The following is a 6,063-nucleotide window of genomic DNA, read 5'->3' on the forward strand; positions in this document are numbered from 1 at the left end:
TTAATAAATTGTTTCACTTTACACTGGAATACAGTGGAGTGTCATACATCAGTAACACTCTTCTATAGATACCGTCCATAAGACTAGATACAGATGAGTATGATTTAATGGGATTATACATGTTTTTCTGGGGTAAAATCTAGTGTCAATGTGCCATAAAACCTTTCTGTTTCCCACATCTGCAGACCTGGAGAAGCCATTGAGCCAATGCACAGCACGTGTGTGTTCTGATTTACAGCTGAGAAAAGAGATTTGCATCGGGGATGATTGGCTTTTATTAAAGAGTTGAGTTTGGGATAAATTTGTTTCGCAAGGTGGATTAAATTATTTTGGCAAGGATCCTTTGCCATTTTATATGGATTATCAGAATACTACAAATTTACCTTCCAGATAAACAATTTAGTTGTCAATGAAAACATTAAATTATGTAATAAATGTTAAATGTTTTAAGTCCTTTCTGTAACAGCAACACTAATTTCTTAGGTATTTATTCTCTTTATGGTTGCTTTTGTTTTCCATTGGACTTTTAATTTTTGTGTTTGAAACATATCTTAGACTACCAAATTAAGGTTTTATTTTTTAAACTATGATTTTTTATATGTAAAACTGATCCTTCTGTTTACACTTCCTAATCTTTTTCTATGTACATTCTGATCTAATGTTTGAAATTTTTTAACTTGCAAGAGCCCTACATCTGAGGAACACATTGTAATAAAATATTAAATTAAATTCAAATAATTAAAGTTAGGTAAAATGTCCAAGTGTACATCTATTAGGTATTAGGCACTTTTTTTTAACTGATTGTGACTAAATACCCGAGAAAATCAAGTTATGGGAGGAGGAGTTTCTTTTGGCTCACAGAATAAGGGTATACAGTCCACTATGTCCCACCATGGCAGCAGAAGCACAGGCAGCTTGTTATATTGTGTCTAAATCAGGAAACAGAGAAAGCTGAATACTGCTTGTTCTAGTTTGGATTCTACTAGTGTGATCAAACACTGGAATCTAGAGCAATGTAGGGCTTATTTAAACTTGTAGACAAAATCCTTCACTGACCTGCTTCTAAAGGTGTTGCAGCTGCAGCTGCTGTGTCACATGTGCATCAGTAGGTGGCAGAGATGAGAGAGGCTATGTCTATGTTCAGTGCTCTGACCTGTTAACATCTGAATGATTAGTTGACTAATAGTCCATGAAAAAAGCAAGCCTAACATGACCACCAGTCCAGAGCCAGGCAGGTCCAGGACAGGGAGCAAGCCAAAGACTAGAAGAACCTTGCCTGGGAACACTGACCCGTGTCGGGAGTAACCCTGAGATAGATGACCCTCTCAAGGGCCCATTCCGGTGCACCAAGCAAGAAGCGAGACCAAAACAATCACCAGACACATGAAATGGGGCCCACACAGGGAGCAAATCTGAGATAACCACCAAGCCCGTGGGAGCAGACCATGCCCAAGATTACCTCTGCCCAGTGCCATAATGTTTGATCAGAGCATAACACTTCTGAGACCACTCATGAGATGACCCCAGACATTAAGAGACACTGGCCACCAGTAAGAGGAGCAAAGAAGTGGTGGAGAAACGGAAGAGAAAAAAATCAGCACTGGGGACTAGAAAATAGTTAGGAACAGCCTGATGTTAGTAGTTGGTGATGCCACCTGGGACAATGCTGGGGTCCTGGCCTGGGCTGCCACCAGGGGCCGTGTCTGGGTCCATAACTCTGAAGCAACAGGGGTTTGTTACCACCAAAGATCTAGTGGATGTCCCTGTTCTGAATTACTGCCCAAAGACATGTTTCTGTCTGAGGGCTGGGCAGAAATGACCCTTCTTCTCACCTAAGTATTGTGAGAGCTGGCCCTAGAATCATGAGAGCGGGAGAGCTGACCTGACTCTGAGCCAGCTTTAGGTCCTGGGAGAGTTCCCCTGCACATTGTAGAAGTTGTAGGTAAGCTGGTCTGGCGATCTGTGTGTGGGAGAGTGGGTCCTACCACTCATCTCCCATAAGGCTGAGTATGAGGGAGAGATACTCACCTCACTCCTTGCTCGTTACCACCAGCAACAGGCAGGAGACCTGGCTCTGGTGTCATGAAATCAGAAGAACTGACTCTGCCCATCACCAGATGCAGCACTCAGGAGAGCAGGCCCTATATCTCACCTGCACAGCACAGTAGAGCTGACCCTGGTGGCAGAGGTGACAGCAAACCAGTCCGGAAAGTATGATCATGGGAGAGCTTACACTGTCACTTGTCTGTAGTGAGGTAACATGGGCAAGGGAGAGATTCCCCCAACCCTTCCCCTTGCCAGCTATAGTAGGCAGGAGAGCTGGCTCCAGGTCATCAGAGCCAGAGAGCTGGCCCTGCCCCTTGTCTGCTGGGTGTTGGCACACATAAGGGAGAGACATCCTCTTCCCCTCCCTTGTCCCTCACTATCTATGGCAGGTGGGAGAGATGGCCCTAGGGTCATGAGAGTTGGTCATGTCCCTTACCAGCTGCAACACTCAGAGGGCAGGCCCTGTACCTTGCCTGCACAGCAGAGTAGAGCTTGCCATTTGTGTGGGTTGTAGGTGAGCCTGTCTAGTAGGGCATGAGAGCAGGAGAGCTGGTGAGCAGACAACCCCAGATATTTTTAAGCCCTGATCCAGGGCTTTGAATTGCCTGGCACCAACATCTATCCCATCAATAAACTGCTGGAGTACATGAAGCAGCTGATCCTACAGATCCAAAACTACAGGATTTCCACCACACGGGGCATTAAATGAGATATCTGATAGGAGTCCCAGAGAAGTTCCAGTATTGATAGTGTAACAGAAGGCAGACCAACAAGTCATTGCAATAAACATTTGCAAACAAAGAAGTGTGTACAAAAGGGTACACTGTGGGACACATTGTGACACACTACAGCTTCCACACCAAGATCTTTTTCTCTGTTGTGGGAGAAGTTGGAAGGTTAGAAGGTGGGTAAGAGGGGAGAGAGAGATGAGTAGGATTGGTGTGCATGACATGAAATCCACGAAGAACCAATAGAAAGTTTAACAGAATCCATTCCTGTTAGGACAGACATAAAGTAGAAACCATGGAGGAAGGTTGTTTGCTGACTAGTTCATGAGCTTATGCTTAAGAAGATTTCTTATGCAGTCTAGGACCACATGACTAAGGAATGATTCTGCTCACAGTGGGTTAGGCTATTCTATATCAATTAATAATAAAGATACTTTCTAGAGTATTCCTCAATAAAGACTGTGCTCTATAATAACTCTAGGCTGTGTTAAGTTGACTAAACTATGACACTGGACATAACCATAATAATTTCTCCTTTATATTCAGTTCTGGGACCCCAGCTTACAAAATGATGCCAAGCTCACTTAAGGGAAGATGGGTCTTTCTTATGGCAACACACCCCATCTAGAGCTTCTCTCCCAGGCATGTCCAGTGGTCCATCCAGCCGAGCTACCATTGATATAAACAATCACACCCTCATTTGTCATTGTTTTCCCCTCTTGATCTTACCATAAGATGCTATGCCAGCTTCTGCTGGTTTCTCCCAGGTTCTCCTTCTAGTCTCTTCTTTTATGTGCCAATAGAATTCTCAATGGCATCATGGTCTGATAGCCTTGTTAGCTACTCAAATCAAGCTTTTGGGAAAAAGCTGAGTTAAACTTTGGACTACTATATGGAGATGAAAGTCTGTCTTGTAGTTTGGGTTGAATGGCATGGGGCAGTTCCTCCTCACCTCAAGATGGAACTTTACACTTACAGAGCGAGAGCTTAAGTTTCATGTTCATCTATTGTGCGAGAACCCATGGAATGTGATGTGAATCTGTAACTTTAATTTACCACCCATAACTATTCCACATTAGGACAAAATACTAATTTGTCTATGTATTGTGCCTGCCATGTATATAGTCATAAATTTGTGTTAAATTCAGTACCCCCATGTCACTTGAATGAAAGTGAATTTCATCATTTGTGTTTCTAGCTACTTCCAACTTTCAAGTGAAAATATCAAAGGCTTAATGGCATATCATTGCATGAGAACATGCATTTAGTATTTCCAAATCAATCAATCAATGCTTTTCAACTTTTACTAGGGGGGCATACATGTACACTAAAGGCTTCAGTGATTCAAAATGATGGAATGTTGAGATGGAATCTGATAACCTGAGACAATGCCCAAGCATAAATCAGAGTCTTAGGGAGGCTGAGTCAAGTTATTCATGACACCTGGCTGCCAGTTTATGCACAATTTATCCAGCATCTTTGAATCTTTCCACCTAATGAGGCATACAGTAAGGAGAAAAATGAGTCAGGAATATATGATACATTCAGAAAAGGTAGCAATCCAATTTATAAATCTGCATCGCCCCACCATCTGGAGGTGCCAGATTGGCAAGGCTGCTAGTCAGCATTCTGTGTATTATCCATGCTTCACAAGATGAGAAAGGAAGCCTCTTAATGCTTGTGCATGCTCAGATTGAAGGACTCCTTCAGCATGCTGATGGCCAATCTGCAATATCTCCTTGAAAAGAGTTTTTTCTATTGTACTGCTTTCAAGAGAGTGGGAAGCAAATGGTATAAATTAGATTTTTTCTGGATAACAGTGAATAGTCAGGCATGAAGAATCCCCCAGTTAGTGCTGACAGTGGATTGCTACTCTCCCTGGAAGCCTCTTTACCCTGGAGACAGTTAAATACATTAACTCCACAACTCAGGTCATGTCTAGTACAGTAAGTTCCTTATTTCTATGAGGAAGTGTGAACAATAAAGTGAAGCTCATTGTATACAATAAGAGTGAAGCTAAGTGAGTTTATAATGGAATGATGCTAAGCTTTAAATGTCTCTTTTTCTTGAAATAACCTTGGACAGTTCTCCTATCCATTATGTATCCATTTGAAAGACCTAGATATTAACACATGTTAGCTATAACCTTATGTAAAATATACTCCTATTTATACTAGTCTTAGTATATCTATAGTAAAACCTTTTGATAACATTGATAAAAAGAATGAAGAATAGAATGGATTTACTTTCGATTAAATAGATAATTGCATTAAAACACCAAAATCAGCCATGTTTGCTTACAGTGAAACACCATCTGAAGATTCTCAAAGTTAGTAGAGTGAAAGGTTTATATAGTTCTATGCTTGCAGACAGACACACTCAACTCTAGAACTTTCCATAAACCTGCAATTTTGAATTGTAACGAATCTAAGGTTCAACTTTTGAGATGTCTCTCTACCATGTAAGAGTCTCAACAAGGTGGTGTAAAAGAATCAGAAGACATAATGAAGTGCCATGCAGCCAGAATACACAGGCAGGGTGGAGAAGTCTTGTCTCTGTCAATGAAGTCTACAAATTTCTAGAATCCAAATAGACAAAGAATGGGAGGGAATGATGATGAATTTAAACTTCCCAAAAGAGAAAAATCAAACTAGGAATTTGTTCCCTGGGTAATAAATAAGAATAATAAAAATAAATAAAATAAGACTGATCTCCAAGAAACAGGCTGTATATAGGTTTAAACCATGAAACTTACTACAAGGAAACCCAAGAGTCAAACAACTATCACCGCTCTGACTTGGTCCTGTTTTGTTTCTGACGCTGAACAGCTCATTTTTGTCTAATAGAAATGGCAATTGAAAACTGTCCTTGAATACCATGGGGTATATTGAACAAGTGATGGAAGGTGCTATTCATACTCTCCTGGTACGGGAGGCTGACTGACTCATTACTCAGGTAAGTTCTTGATGGGTGCTTGAGTAGGTGACTGCAGAAGACAAAGAGATGGGGGATGCCATCAAGATGATCTGAATTGAAACATTGTTTCAAATTCACCCAAGTGCAAACAGCGTTTAGGTAGAAAGCTCTGTGAAAGGCAGGTGACCTGGGCAATGCCTTGAGGTTTAGCATGGAATAAAAAGTTTCAAGCCAGATGTGAGGTATAGTTTGTATGTTTTCTCAGAAGTATGCATACATGATTAATCTTTATAGAAGTTCTTTCCAGACTGTAGTGATGGAGAGGCTGATGCCTATAGGAGGAAAGACAGAACCTTCAGAAACTTCATCACAA

General features: G+C 41.3%; 1 non-coding gene across 1 annotated transcript; it reads left to right on the forward strand.

Moving 5' to 3' along the window:
- The first annotated feature begins 1,055 nt into the window (after window positions 1–1,055).
- On the forward strand, window positions 1,056–1,187 carry LOC116074112. The gene has a single exon (XR_004112082.1). It is a non-coding gene; the product is annotated as a small nucleolar RNA SNORA17 (small nucleolar RNA).
- The last annotated feature ends 4,876 nt before the right edge of the window (window positions 1,188–6,063 follow it).

This window comes from Mastomys coucha, unplaced genomic scaffold, assembly GCF_008632895.1.
Source record: "Mastomys coucha isolate ucsf_1 unplaced genomic scaffold, UCSF_Mcou_1 pScaffold23, whole genome shotgun sequence".
NCBI lineage: Eukaryota > Metazoa > Chordata > Mammalia > Rodentia > Muridae > Mastomys > Mastomys coucha.